Source organism: Stenella coeruleoalba (genome assembly GCF_951394435.1).
Source record: "Stenella coeruleoalba genome assembly, chromosome: 11".
NCBI lineage: Eukaryota > Metazoa > Chordata > Mammalia > Artiodactyla > Delphinidae > Stenella > Stenella coeruleoalba.
This window is the reverse complement of record NC_137157.1, coordinates 7684969-7700627: the sequence shown is the minus strand read 5'-3', so window position 1 is coordinate 7700627 and position 15659 is coordinate 7684969. Positions and strand designations below refer to the sequence as shown.

General features: G+C 50.9%; 1 protein-coding gene across 1 annotated transcript in view; it reads left to right on the top strand.

Annotated features, from left to right (window-relative positions):
- Positions 1-1936: 1936 nt before the first annotated feature.
- The window catches only part of ZC3H7B (zinc finger CCCH-type containing 7B), a 51984-nt gene continuing 38261 nt past the window's right edge, over positions 1937-15659 (top strand). The window contains exon 1 of the mRNA XM_079938416.1: positions 1937-2192. The gene's annotated coding sequence lies outside the window, so the exon portion shown is untranslated. The remainder of the gene's footprint in view (positions 2193-15659) is intronic.

The window sequence follows — 15659 nt, the reverse complement described above, 5'->3', positions numbered from 1 at the left end:
TATTCCACTGGCAGCCTGGGATGGTGGAATCACCACACCTTTTACCAGCTAGTTCATTTGAGGCAAGATGCAGTAGTCCGACTGGCCTCAACAGCTTCATCCATAAAATGGGAGTGATAATAACAATGGAACCTAATCTGATAAACTGTCATGAGTGTTTCACTATAAATTGTACAGGAGGTATGGAAATGAACATTTATTCTTACCCGTAGGCTAGGCACTATACTATATGCTTTACAGCTATTATTTAATTGTAGTCCTTGAAACAAAATTTATGTTGATTAGGTTTTCTCATCCTTATCTTACCAATGAGGAGACTAATGCTGCAAAATTGCCTGGGGTCACACAGCTAGCAAGTGGCAGAGCTGGGACTCCAACAGACCTTGGTCTTTCTCATGCTGCCTCAGTGACAGCCCCACTGTACCACCCAGGCTCCCTAAATTGCCAGGCTTATCCTGTGTATGCCTTTAGCCCACGATCTTGGGACTATTACAGGTGACCTAGCCGTGCTTGTCAGAAATACTAAATCAGAATCTCTGGGAGTTCCCTGGTGGCTTAGTGGCTAGGATTCTGGGCTTTCACCACCGTGGCCTGGGTTCAATCCCTGGTTGGGGAACTGAGAGCCTGCAAACCGCAGGGTGGCAAAAAAAAAAAAAAAAAAAAAAAAAATCTCTGAGTTGGTTTTCATTTTAAACAAGGCCCTCCTCGCAGTGAGTCAGAAGGCCACTGGACTCTGCTTTTCGTTTTGGACATAAACGTCCATCACCCTTATGCCAGAGGCTGCCTTTTTGTTTATTAATCTTAGAGTAGTGAGGGGAGAGATGGCACCCACAGAAGGAAGAGTTTGAGAAATTCCAGCGGTGCAGGTGCTTTTCACCCCTCTTTCAAGGCTCCCTTATGGTAGATAGTGAAAAGTGCGAGAGGCCGTGTAAAGCATACAAGCTCTGGAGTCAGAACTGCCCCCTTGGACAAGTCGCTTAATCTCTGAGCCTCAGTTTTCCATTTGTAAAACAGGCATGCTAAAACCAATCTCCCAGGATTATTGTGAGAATTAAATAGGCAAACTGTGCCAGTTTCTGGTGCCTCCTAGCATTTACCACAGCGTGTTTAAAATTTATCTCAGCGATGCATCTCCAGTCCCTAAGATTTTCTGGCGCAAATGTGGAAAAGATAACATTTGTAAAGATAAAATCTTTACAAATCTCACAGCGAATCCTCAATAAATAAATTAATATATATATACACACACATATATAGGTACACATATAGGCATATATATAGGTATATATATGTACCTAGATACACATATACATACATATGTGTGTGTGTGCGTGTACAATGAAGAGGGTAGAGAACTCTCAGGAATCCACGGGGCAGGTGGTGGTAAGGTGGGATGACACCGTATTTGGAATCCGAAGCTCTGGATTCAAATCCAACCTGGACCTGGCCAGCTCTGTGTCAGTGCCAGGGACGCTGACAGCCAGTTTCTCCTTTGGTGATCTCCCCTTACCTTCTGGGTCTTCTAAGCAGCCTCAAATCCTTTCGGGAAAGATCCCATACATACAACAACAGTCGAGGGAGGTCCTGATTCCTCTCTGAGCCTTTGGTCCTTATCCTTGAAAAGGTCACAAGGCATCTAGGGTTTGGGGGCGCCTTCATTGAAAGCATCTGGAAACCCCGGGGGGCTCTTTACACACATGAGGAAGGGCGGAGGCGCTGAGTTAGAACAGCATCAGCCCAGAAATGCAGAATTGCCAAAAGAAAAGCCCCAAGAGGGAAGGACACTTTCTAAGAAGATAAAGGTGAATTCCAGGCATGAGCTTTCCAAGGGGAAGGGGGACTTCCCCGCCCCCTCCGCCCCCAGGTGCTCAGCCCGCGCCGCCCACCCCCGGCGCCCGGCTAGGGGAGCCGCGCTCTAGGACCCGAGGAGGAAGAACTGCTGGGAGACGGTGCCTCCAGCGGGTGCTGCCGCGAGCGGCCGGCCGAGGGGGCTGGAAATGAAAGTAAAGCTCTCCGGAGCCACATGGACGGAGCTGCCGGGGCGGCGGCGCCGGGAGCAGGATGCTGCCGCCCGTAATTAAATAGCATTTACTCTTATTATTACTAATAATAATAACGTAATCATACCTCTAGTCATAGCATACCATTTATCGGGCTCGGCGCAGGCCCGCGGGGAGCGCAGCCCGGCCGAGGTGAGTGCTGCGCGCGGCCCGAGCCCCGCGGGGCAGAGGCCGGGGCCCGACCGCGAACCGGCGGCCGGCTCTGGAGGGCTCGGGGCGCCCGGGGGCCGCGCCGGGCTGGGAGGAGGTGCGGAAAGCCCTGGCCAGGCCGGAGCTGCGCGGGGACACCCGGAGAGTGCGTTTTGCAAAAATGAATAGTCCCCCAACCCCCTTTCCTTCTTTTTGGGGCTCCCCCTCCCGGCCCCCGTGCCCTGCCCCAAAGTTTCAAAGTTATTGTGCTGCCGGGGGCACCTGCCGCTGGGAGATTTGGCTGCCTCTGCAACCCCCCGAGGGGTGTCTTGGAACTAATTGCGTGGGGGGCTCTCTCCTGGGCGTCCGAAGCTTTGGGGTGTGCGGATGCTTTGCCGGTTCCCGCGATGGGGTTCGAGGCGATTGGCGGGGGCGTCGCTGGCAACGCGCCCCTTCCTTTTGTGTGCGCCTTGGCCCCGCAGCGCCGGGAGTTGGAGGGACCGCAGCCGCCGACGGGCCGCCCCTGCCGGCTGCGGCGGCCACGCGAGCCCGGGGATCCGGGGCCTGCGGCCCGGCCCGGGGGAGAGGGCGGCAGGAAAGGGGGGCGCGGTCTGGGGGGTGCATTTCCGGTCGCGGGATCAGTCCCTGGGCTCAGGCCTGCGAGGGGTCCGTCGTCCTACCAGGGGCGCACAGGGGCTGCGGGGGACAGCTCCAGCGCCTGGGGGGCGCCCCCGGGAGATGAGTGCAAGGGAGCCACCCACCCCGGCCTCGGACTCCCCTCCTGCCCTCCGCGGGCCTCAGGGACTCCTCCCGGCCTGCTCCTTCCTTTCCCCGATTTCCTCTTAAAATCTGTCTGGCTCGGATATTTATAAGGTGCCCGGTTTGGGGGTCTTTCACAGAGACAAAGCAGTATTCCCAGGGGAAAAAAAATCAGGATTCACTCTGATAGACTCTGATGGGTGTGATACCTACATGGCATTAATGGGTAAGAATAGGGGCTGGAGAAGGAATGGAGGGGCTGGAGAAGGGGCCTGGGCCCGGAGTGAGGGACTGTGGTGTCCACATCAGCTTTGTCAGGGATTTCATTTCTCTGGGATTGCTTACTGGGACTTTTGTTTCCTGGGTGCAAGACTTTGAACTCCAACTTCTTAGCATTTTCCTCAGCGCCTGCAGTTCATCCAGTCCCATGAAAACAGCAGAATGCAGATCCCTGGATTTTCACACAAATGTGATAATTATAGTACATTTAGCCGCTAGTGGACACAAAATTCCAGCAGAATCTTTAATGCTACTACCAAGACTTAGACCCCCTCTCCCCCCGCATACTACCATACCCACCTTGGTCATCTTTCCCCATTTTCACTTTCCGTGGAAATTGGACTGCAAGCTAGAAATGATGCCCAGCCAATCGCAGTTGGAATAGGTTTGTGGTGTGGGCTTCCTTGAGCTGGGAAGGAGAAACCTGTGTCCAGGAGGGCTGAGATCTGAAGGTAGGAGAGAGGTTTTGTGAGCCCTGAGCTGGGACGAGGTTCCACGGATGCTGTGAATTCTAGGCTGTTGGCTTTTTGTTTAGGATGAACAGTTAAGAATGTGGGTTTGGGTGGATTATTTGGGGCTAAGAGCTGGGCTCTTGAGTCTTAGGTATAGGAAAGTTGAGGCATCAGTAGGTTTGGATTTGAAAATCTGAAAATAATAATCCCTTAAATAGCACTTTTTAGTTTATAACAAAAGGGCTTTCACATATGCTGGCTCATCTGTCCTCCATAGCAACCATGTCAGCTCGACATTTTTCAGTCCTCATTTTCCAGATGAGAAACCTGAGGCTTAGAGAGCTGAAGGTTCTCCCTGGAAGGTCACATAACAGAGGTAGGATTCCCACCTGGTTTTCTGCCTCCAAATCTTCACCTTCTCCCAGAGTCCTGGCTACCTTAGCAAGTTACTTTTCAAGCGCTTCTTGTGAGCACAGTGCGATGCTGTGGGGCAGGCTTGGGTTGAGTTTGCCACTTAGAGGCTGGTTGGGAAGATAAAGTTAACTAGCGAACCAATGAGAGAACAAGGAAATGGTCAATACTAGGGTCAGTGCGGTGGGAGTGGAGAGAGAAGAGAGAGCTCTCAGGGTAACCTGGAAAAGTTAGGGAAGGCTTCCTTCAGCAAGTGGGTCTTGAGCTTGAAAGAATGGGGATGCTTGGCTGGGGTGGAGAAGAGGTAGGGGATTCTGGGCTCACCACAATTGCTTCCACTCTGGGAGGTTGACGAACATTCTGGCTAATTCTTACAGTGGCTCCTTGAGGGGTGAGCATTATTATCTCCATCTCACAGCTGAACACACTGAGGAACACATGATTTATGTGGCTGGCCCAAGATCACCTGGCTGGATTTGAAGCCAGTCCCGGGTGACTGTTAAGTGTGCTGCATGGCGTCAGAATTGGACCACCTCCATCCCAAATATGTAGACAAGAACAGAGACCAGGACAGTTTGAACTGGCAAATGTTCCGGGGGGTGGGGGCTTAAGCTAAAATGTCAGCAGGCTCCCCAAGGCCAGGGAGTTTTAATGAACCAGCCCTGTGCCCCATGGCCTCGCAGGTACTCTCAGGAGGTTTCTGGAAGCCTGACTGCAGAAGGCAGAATGGTGGTGGAAGGAAGACTGAGCCCTGAGTGTGGAGATCCGAGTTCAGTTCCTAGTGCCTGCCAGTGCCTGGCTTGATGCCACGGAGGAGCCTGTGGCTTGGAAAGGAGAAAGATATGGATGATTAACCTGAGCTTCCCGAGGACAGGAACTGGATCTGATTCACCCTCTGTGTCCCAGGCCCCCGTGGAGGTGCCAGGAGGACGCATTCAGCCATTTTGTTGTCAAATTGAATTATGTCCCAGTGTAGAGGAAGATTTCTTTTGCCCTGGGGGGTGGAAGGTCTTCTGAGAAGAAGTGCCATTTAAATATTTGAAAGATGGGTTGAGGGCTTCCCTGGTGGCGCAGTGGTTAAGAATCCGCCTGCCAATGCAGGGGACACGGGTTCAATCCCTGGTTGGGAAGATCCCACGTGCCGTGGAGCAACTAAGCCCGTGCGCCACAACTACTGAGCCTGCGCTCTAGAGCCCGCGAGCCACAACTACTGAAGCCCACGCGCCTGGAGCCCGTGCTCCGCAATAAGAGAAGCCACCGCAATGAGAAGCCTGCGCACCACAACAAAGAGTAGCCCCTGCTCGCCGCAACTAGAGAAAGCCCGCGTGCAGCAACGAAGACCCAACACAGCCAAAAATAAATAAATACAATAAATTTTTTTAAAAATTAAAAAAAAAAGAAAGATGGGTTGAGAAAGGCCAGAGAAAGGGCATTCTAAGGAGAGGCACTGAGCTGGACAAAGGCACGGTGGTGTGAAGTAAGAACAGGCAGATCATCTGGTACAGCCACGGTGCAGGTGGCAGGTGTGAATTCAGGTTCATGTCAGGCTCTGCCACTGTGGTCCCTTGGGTTCTCCAGGCCCAAGTTTCCTTTTCCGAAAATGAGCCCTGAGGTTTGATGATGTTTGGTGGTAACCTCTGGGAGGAGCCCAAGTGCCCGGGGATCGGGACAGGAGACTCAGATGAGAGGAACTAGAGGGGTTTAAAATTTTTTAGTAACTTAACAAACACCAATCTAGCAATTAGCTAGTGGCCAGCTCTCATGAGTGGTTTCTCCTAGATGAGCTTATTCAATCTTTATGATAGCCCTATAGGTGGGCGCTATAATTGTCCCCATTTTACAGATGAAGAAACTGTGGCACAGAGAGGTTAAGTGACGTCGTGTAAGTGACAGAGCTGGAGGGCAAACCCGGGCAGTTTGGCTCTTGAGCTGGCCCGGTGGAGGACTAGGTCAGGCTGGGAGGGAGGGAGGCAGGAGGCTGACGGGGCTGGTGGTGATAAGGTGAGACAGCAGAAGGTGGAGGTATCCTCTGAGGAAGTCTGGCTGCAGCCTCAACTGGAGCCTCAGCTGGGGTTGATGAAGTGACTGCTACGTGTCAGCTCCCAGGAGTCTCCACAGAAGCCAGTTCCTTTCATCACATTTAATGGCCCATAGAAAACAGGCTCGTTTTCCTTTCTCTGTCATCACCAGCTATGGGGCTCCTTCCCACCTTATTTATTTCTCCTAGTAAGTCTGTTTCTTTGCAGGCGCCCTGATGGCTTCTGCAGGTGTGTTAGCGCTGTTTCCCCATCAGGCTGTGGAGGCCCAGAGGGAAGGGGCGGCAGCATTTCTGCATCCAGGAGACATCTCTAGTTGACTTCAGTTCCGCGGCAATTCCCGAGCCCCGAATCAGAGGCTGAGACCCAGGCCTGATGGTGACAGTGGCGGTAGCGACAGCAGCCACCATGTCTGGAATGCGGCCGTGTGCCGGCCCTGTGCTTGTGCTTTCTGTGCTTTCTCTTACTGAATCCACTTAACGACTCTTCGAGGCAGGAACAACTCTTAACAGCCCCATTTTGCAGATGGGGAGACTGAGGTTCCAAGATCACACAGCTGAGGTAGAGCAGGGGGTCAGAGGGAGCCAGGCCTGCTGGACTCCTGAGTCCGAGGTCTTAGCCGTCCTGCAGGAGAGATGCTGTCAAGCTATTTCAGTCTCCATGGAGCTCTTTTCTTATCTGTTTGGAAACCCTAATGATCTGACATTTGTATCGTGCTTTTGCCCACAGTCTCTCATTAATCCTCATGATAATCTTTCAAGGTGAAAGAGGTCTCTGTTTTTCAGAAGAAACCCGAGGGGCCCCCCACCCCTCAGTTCTTCCTGTCTTGTCCACACCATGACTCAGAGAGGGAACCAGGTGTCAGATTCCCTGACGCTGAAAGCTGGGGTCAGCCAGCGAGAATCCGTCGAGCACTTCCTTGAGGGCTGCGGGCAAGGTCGAGGCTCTGACCCTTCCGGGCTTTTCAGAGGCTCATCTAAGCTCTTGTTCTCTGGAGCATTCCATGTCATACCCTGTCCCTTTGCAGGCAGAGGAACACAGGGCAGGGAGTCCAAAGTCCTGCCTTTCGTTCAGTCCCAGCACACACTGGCTGCGTGAGTTGGGGCACCATCATCCTGTCACTCCTGGCCTCAGTCTCCTGTTCTGAAAAATGGCCTTGCTGATTCAGTCCCGTCTGCCTCAGGTTTGCTCTGAAACTTAAATGAAGGAACTTTGAAAGCTATCAAGACCACCCGGTGTGAGGGCATGGTTGTGATTGCCATGAACATTTAATAACGTCCAGAGTGTTTCTGAATCTTCTCCACGGCTCACCTTGATCCAGGCCTGGACGACTGCAGTAGCCTCCTAACTAATCTGACACCTTCCCCTCCTGTCGTCCATCCTCAACACAGCAGCCAAGTGGATCTTCTGGAGAGCGAGACCCTGTCACTCCTCTGCTGAAAACCTTCCAGTGGTTTCCTGGCACACATAGAGCACAGTGCTGGCTCCCCAGCTTGGCCCGTGTGTAGCTCTCTGACCAGCCTCAGCCTGTCCCTTGCCCCTTCCTTCCTGCTTGGCCTGCCCTCACTTCAGTACTGCAGCCTCATTGGCCTTCTGTCTTTTCCTTGAATGTTCTAAGTTTGTTCCCACCTCAGGGCCATTGTCTTCGCCATAGCCTGTGCCAGGTGTGCCCTTACCCCCCTCCCACGTTCCTGTGACTGGATCCTAATTGTCCCTTTTAAATGCCACCTCCTTGGAAGGGCCTTCGCTAAGCTCCCAGCCCACCCCCCTCTCCATCATTCCCTGCCACGTTTCCTATTTTAGTTTCTTTGTAACTCTTTTTTTTTTTTTTTTTTTTTGTGGTTCGCGGGCCTCTCACTGTAGTGGCCTCTCCCGCTGCGGAGCACAGGCTCCGGACGTGCAGGCTCAGCGGCCATGGCCCACGGGCCCAGCCGCTCCGCGGCATGTGGGATCTTCCTGGACCGGGGCATGAACCCGTGTCCCCTGCATCGGCAGGCGGACTCCCAACCACTGCGCCACCAGGGAAACCCTCTTTGTAACTCTTAACTGTATCATTACTTGTGCATTTAACACTGGCCTTTTTATTTGTCTTGCTGTGCATGGACCACAAGCTGTCCAAGGCCAGGGACTTCATTAACCTTGTTCTCCCAGCATCTGGCACAGCCCATTGCACACAAAAGTGTCCTGTGGTTATTTGTTGAGTAAATGAACAATAGTAGCAGGGTGGTCCAGAGCAGCCCTTGCCAGAAAAGAGTGGCCTAGAAGGAAACTGCAAAGAAATTGGGGTTGACTGATGGAAAAGTACTTACAGGATAATTTTGAAAGTTGCCAAGTATTCTCTGATGGTGCCCAGTTCAGCAGAAACACAAATTTCTGACCTCCTCTGGGTGTGTGTGTGTGTGTGTGTGTGTATGTGTGTGTAGGCGGAGGGGACTATGTAAATCTACAAAATAGTCTTGGAAGGTGGATATCATTAGCTCCATCTTGTAAATGACAAAAAAGAGGCTCAGGCTGATTCCCTGAAAACTAGCATGGGACAGGGCTGGGACTGGAACCGGCTCAGCGCCCTCTGCAGAGCAGCCCATGAAACTCTTGGTGCCCAGGTGGGGATTTCTCCTCCCATGAAGAGGAGCAGTGACTTCAAATTGCTCAAAAAAAAAAAAAAAAAACAAAGAATGGTAACCAGTCACTCTGAGCTCTGGACTCTGGGCAAGCTCTGTTTTTATTTTTATTTTTATTTTTTAACAGTGAGCTTCTGTTACTTTTCTATTATATATATAAAAGAGTTACTGTTTAAATGTCTCACTTTAGTAGCCTAGCAGGTGGGTCTTGGAGGTAGAGAAGCAGGAGTAGAGCTTGGGCCCCTGGAGAGAGATGTGGGTTTGAACCCTTCTGTGCAGTTGGGCCCTTAGGTTGTTGCGAACAAGAAAGACAAGATGAAGAAAGTAAAAGCCTCTTTGGGGGACTTCCCTGGTGGCACTGGGGTACTTCCCTGGTGGCACAGTGGTTGAGAATCCGCCTGCCAATGCAGTGGACACGGGTTCGAGCCCTGGTCCGGGAAAATCCCACATGCCGCAGAGCAACTAAGCCCGTGCGCCACAACTACTGAGCCTGCGCTCTAGAGCCCACGAGCCACAACTACTGAGCCCGCGTGCCACAACTACTGAAGCCCACACACCTAGAGCCCGTGCTCCACAACAAGAGAAGCCACTGCAATGAGAAGCCCGCGCACCGCCACGAAGAGTAACCCCTGCTCCCTGCAACCAGAGAAAGCCCGCATGCAGCAACAAAGACCCAACACAGCCAAAAATAAATAACAAAAAAAAAAGCCCTTTGGAACCAGAATGCTGTGGGAGGGTGGAGATTACGCTTTGCAGCTGACTCTTAGTTTGGCTTATAGTGGGGCCGTGGAGGGGGCCTGGGGGAAGTTTCTTGAACTTTGGTTTCTATTCAAGGTGGCCAGTTAAAAGAAACAAACTGCAGGTTGCTGAGGCCTGCGGGTATCCATTGCGTGTTCATTTCTGGACAGATGTTCCTGGCGGAGCCTGGAGGTGCCAGTACCTGCAGCCTCCTTCCCATGCAGCAGTGTGGCCCTGGGCAAGTCACAGATCCCGCCAAGCCTCATTTAAAGAAAAAAAAAGACTTTATTTTTGCAAGTCTCGCTTTTTGGTGGAAAGTGGGGATAATAGCACCTACTTTTGAGATTACTGTAGGGATAAATAACCTGATTCCTGAGAGCAGGACTTCTCAAGCACCTCTGTACTGCAGACTTATCAGGCAGCCTGGGGAAGCCCATGCATGCCTTCTCAGAATACTCTTTTTTTTTTGTTTGTTTGCGGTACGCGGGCCTCTCACTGTTGTGGCCTCTCCCGTTGCGGAGCACAGGCTCCGGACGCACAGGCTCAGCGGCCATGGCTCATGGGCCCAGCCGCTCCATGGCATGTGGGATCTTCCCGGACTGGGGCACGACCCCATGTCCCCTGCATCGGCAGGCGGACTCTCAACCACTGCGCCACCAGGGAAGCCCCTCAGAATACTCTTTTTAAATGGATAAAGTAAAATACACAGGATTACAAAGGAAACCCATTCTCTTGAACTACAGCTGGGCTTTTACATCAATGCACTAAAAAATAAGACCTGCAGTGAGTCTAATGTAGATACTGTAATTTTGAAGTTGTGGTGGAGCGTGAACAATATTTTGTTGTGTCCGCAGTAGCTGAAATTTGACAGGGAAAAAGCTGTGATTTCTTGTGCTGACACTACTGAGTGTATTGCCTACATTCATAATCGAGTGGAATGTTAAATATCAGGTAGGAGTTAGTGAAAAAAGTTGCAGATGTTTTCCCAGACCCCTGAAGAAAGGTCACATACCCCTGAATTCTCTCCCTGGGCCCCAGGTTCAAAACCCCTGCGATAGAAGGTGCTTCACGCCCAGCAGGTAGCCTCCAGAAGTGAGCTGAGACCCCTCCCTGACCTCCTTGGAGCAGAGGGTCCTCGGGCTCCATGCAGACCCAGAAAGCTGATGAGTGAGGTCGGGGACTGTGAAATTAAAGCCTTCCTGGTCTCTCGGAGTAAAGCCATCGAGGGGCTGGTGAGTCAGGAGAAGTACCTGGCGTGGAGGTGACGTAAGCTCAGGTGGTGTTCATGCTGTGCGTGGCCCGTCTGCAGGCTGCCCTGGGGCACGTGAGTGCTCGGGGTGGGGTGGCAGGGTGCAGTGTGGGTCTAGGCTGAAGGTGGCCTGTGGGGGTGAGGGAGCACTTTTGAGTCAGGAGGTGACACTGCGTGGTCTCCAGAGTGCAACTACCAGAGTTCAAAGCCCAGCTCTGTCACTTAGTAACTAACCCTGGCTGGTCACTTCACCTCTTTGTGCCTTGGTTTCCTCATCTGTAAAATGAGGATGATAGTAGTACTTTCTTAAGGGGTGTTATGAGGATTAAGTATTATACTTAAAGCTCTTAGAATAATACCTGGTAAGAGAAAGTGCTTAATAAATGATGACTGAGGGATTTCCCTGGCGGTCCAGTGGTTAGGACCCCATGCTGTCACTGCCCAAGGGCCCGGGTTCCATCCCTGGTTGGGGAACTAAGATCCCGCAGGCCACGCGGTATGCCAAAAAAAAAAAAAAAAGATTACTGAAACCCACATCTTCACTGTTATTCTAGGATTTATGAGACTCCACTTACTCAGAATATGTTTCTCTGTGCTGCTCAGAGATGAATCAGACCCAGCTTCTGGCTTCAAGGAGCTCCTAGTTTAGGGAGAGAATGGGAACATTAACTAGGATCGGTGCAGTGCTTGTGAGCTTGGGGTGCTGTGCAAAGGTGGGGTTTGGGGAAGGAAGGCTTCCTGGTAGAGGAGCCACCTCAGCTGAGCTTTTTTTTTTTTTAATTTGTTAATCCTCTTATTTATTTATTTTTTGGCTGCATTGGGTCTTCGTTGCTGCGTGGTCTCTCTCTAGTTGCAGCGAGCGGGGTCTACTCTTTGTTGCAGCGCGTGGGCTTCTCATTGCGGTGGCTTTTCTTGTTGTGGAGCACAGGCTCTAGGCACGCGGTCTTCAGTAGTTGTGGCTCGTGGGCTCAGTAGTTGTGGCTCGCGGGCTCCACAGCACAGTCTCAGTAGTTGTGGTACACGGGCTTAGTTGCTCCGCGGCATGTGCGATCTTCCCGGACCAGGGCTCGAACCCGTGTCCCCTGCTTTGGCAGGCGGATTCTTAACCACTGCACCACCAGGGTAGCCCTCAGCTGAGCTTTAAAGAAGCACTGGGCATTAGGGTTGTTCCAGGAAGAGCGGGCAGCTTGAATGGGAAGCTGGGTGCTCCAAAGTTGCTGGAGTGTCGCATTCCAGGCCTGGCCATGGGTGGGTGCTGTGTGACCTGGATGAGCAGCTTGGCCTTTGTCCTCCTGGTAGTGGGTGTCATGCAAGGTTTGGTTTGTTTTCTAACTTTCTTCACAGGAAGTTACAAAAATGGTAACAAAGAGTTCCCTTCACCCAGCTTCCCTTGATGGGGATATACAGCCAATATACATGATCAAAACCGGAAAACTGGCATTGGTACATTAGTGGACTACAGAGCTTATTCACTTTCCGCCTTTTCTTAAACCTACATTCATTTGTGCGTGTGCAGGCACCTGGGAGGGTTTTGATGTCGCACGGGGGAGTGACGTTGACATGTATGTCGGATACCCCTGACCACCAAGTGGCAGCAGATTGGAGGGAGCTCGACGGAGGCTGCTGGCCAGAGATGATGAGGGCCTGCTAGTGGAGCTGATGGGAGAAGAGTGAAGAAGTGTTTGGGAGGTGAAGGTGGAAGGAATTGGAGATTGAGAACAGGATGACGGTTGGATCTAGGACTAGAGTTGGGGAATAATGGCGGAGGAGCAGGATTAGGGGAGAAGCTGCTGAGTTAAGTTTGGGATGTGTTGAGTGAGAAGAACACCCAGCCCAACCGGGATGGGCGCCAGGGAGGACTTTCTGGACACGGAGTCATCCAAGCTGGGTCGTAAAGGATGAGTAGGAGTTGGCTGGGGGCGGGCTGGGGAGGAGGAGGGCGTTCCACGTAGAGGGTTCAGGATGAGGAAAGGCACAGAGGTCCTCAACAGTTTGGGGATTGGACATCTGGGTAAGTGCTTCCCAGAAGGTAAGAGATGTGAATCTGAAATACTGGGGAGGGGGTGAGCCTGGTGGGAGGAATAGATTTGTGAGTCACTGACATGACTCATGAGATCATGAAATGCAAGAGCTCATCTGGGGAGAGCATGTCAAGTGAGGAGAGCACCGTCCCTTAACTGGAAGACCTGGGCAGAGGAGTGGAGGACCAGCAGATGCAGCCAGGGGTCCTAGAAAAGGCCAGTGAAAAGCTGTCCCCCACTGGACTCAGCAGCTCGGAGGCCCCTGGGATGGGGAGGACCCTTGGCAGGCACCCTCAGTGGAGTGGGCATGGGCTTGCTGGGAGTAGGAAGTGAGGATGTGGGAACAGCATAGACAACCCTTTCACGAAATGTGACCAAGAGGCGGAAGGGATAAATTGGGAGATTGGCACTGACATATACACGCTACTGTATATAAAATAGGTACCTAAGAAGAACCTGCTGTAGAGCACAGGGAACTCCCCTCAATACTCTGTAATGGCCTATATGGGAAAAGAATCTAAAAAAAAAAAGAGTGGATATACGTGTATGTACAACTGATTCATTTTGCTATACATCTGAAACTAACACAACATTGTAAACTATACTCCAATAAAAATTTTTTTTAAATGTGACCAAGAAAGGGAGTCAAGGTTGTGCTAGCCAGAAGGGGATTCAGGAGCAGAGGAGGGAATTATTTTGGGGGTGGGGGAGTCTTGAGCATGATGACACACTCAGGGTCCTGGGGCTGGGTCTGATTACTTAATGGGCGACAATAAGGGTAATTATGGTGATGTGTGTGGGCCCTGGGGCCAGGCTGCTAGGGTTTGAATCCCAGGTCTGCCTTGTTTCAGCTGTGTGACCTTGGGCAAGTCACTTGACTTCTCTGTGCCTCTGTTTCCTCCTCCACAAAATGAGAATGATAGCAATCCCTAGCTCATAGGATTGTGCAATCCTTAAGGAAGGTATTATGTGTATAGGGATCATGACAGCCCCTGGAACACGGTAGCCACTCAGGAAATGTTAATATTATTACCTGATTGTGAATTTATCTCGGTCTCAGTTTTGCTCATTTATGTATTCAACACTCATTCATTCTTATCTAGGTAATGCTTGCACTGGGTGAGTTGATACACGTTCATCCATTTCTTTTTCATCCAAACCACCATTTCCTGAGCACTTCCTCTGTGTCAAGCATGGGCCAGACGTGGAGGTTTGGGAGGGACTAGCACAGTCCCTGCCTGGTCTGATGAAGATCTGAGTCTTTAAAATTCTGTCATCTTCAAACCCTTCTCCAAAATGGAAAAAACAATGTGTTTCCTTCATGGTTCTCAGGTCAACGGTTTGGTCTTTTTCTTGGGAAGAACAGTCCATGGACATTTTGGCAGTCCTGGAGCACTGGGCTTAAAATCAGGCTACTGGTTCCCATTTGGCCCCTGTCCTACTGTTGGCCTGATGTCAGTCATCTCATTTTGTATTTTAGATTACAAGGCTAATACTTGCTCTCTGCAAAAAGTCCAAACCATGGTGAGGTATATAAAGCGGAAAGGAAAGTGGTCTGTTGCCTCTTGGCAGATCCCAGTTCCCAGAGAGAACCAGTTAAATTGGAGAATATTCTCTCACACAGAGGTAATCATACAACCCAGAATGTTCTGAAATCTGCTTTTTTCCTTTCTCAACCACGTACAGAGACATCTCCATGACAGTACATATAGATTCAATAGCTGCATTGTATTCCATAATGCAAGTGATTGATTAAGCTATTCTCTACTGGTGGACATTAAGGTTGCTTCTAGTTTTTTTCTCTTTAAAAAAAAAAAAGAAAAAGAATCCCTGGGGACTTCCCTGGTGGTCCAGGGGTTAAGACTCCGTGCTCCCAATGCAGCGGCCCGGGTTTGATCGCTGGTCAGGGAACTAGATCCGCATGCCTGCAACTAAGAGCCTGCATGCTGTAACTAAAAATTCCGCATGCTTAAACTAAAAGGTCCCGCACGCTTCAACGAAGATCCTGCACGCAGCAGTGAAGATCCTGAGTGCCGCAGCTAAGACCCAGTGCAGCCAAATAAATAAATAAATATATTTTTAAAATCCCTGTACAAATATAATTTGAGGGCTTGTACAAGGATTTTGGTAGGTTAAATTCTTGGAAGAGAAATTTCTGGGTCAAAGGGAAAGGGCATTTTATCATTTGGAAGGCTTTTGACTGCAAGTAACAGAATTCCTTCCTCAAAATGGAGTTTATTAAAATCTCAAGTGATAAATGAGGGGGAGCAGTTCATTGAGTCAGTTTATTAAACACCTTTGGGCAGTCTTTCTTCTCTGCCATCTCCTTACTACGCTTTGCCATACAGTAGCAGGAAAAGGGATTATTTCTCCTGTCCCATTTTAAGTGTGAAGGAAGTCTTTCCCAGAAGCCCCTTAGCTGATTTCCTCTCCTTCCTATTGGCCAGGGTGATGTCACATGCCCTCGTCCAAGCCAATCCTGGTGAGGAAAAGGACCGTTACGATTGGTTTAGCCCAGTGCAGCTTCACCGGGGTACCTGGGAAAGCAACAGTATTGGGGCAGTGCCAGGGAGGAGGAAGGGGAGCTGGCTGGTGGGTAGGCAGCTTGCTCATTTTGGTAGACGTTGCTTCTCAGACACCATCAGTTCACACACTCACTGTATTGGCAGTGTTGGAGAGTGCCCATTCCTCCGCCTCATCGACCTGGCTCTCTTCTCTCATTAGCCTCATGAGTGAAAAGTGTTGTCTTGTTGTTTTAACATGTGGTTCTGTCATCAGTGAGTTTCTTTTCCTTTTTTTTGGCTGTGCCATGCAGCTTGTGGGATCTTAGTTCCCCACCCAGGGATTGAACCCAGGCCCCTAGCAGTGAAAGCACTGAGTCCTAACCACTGGACTGCCAGGGAA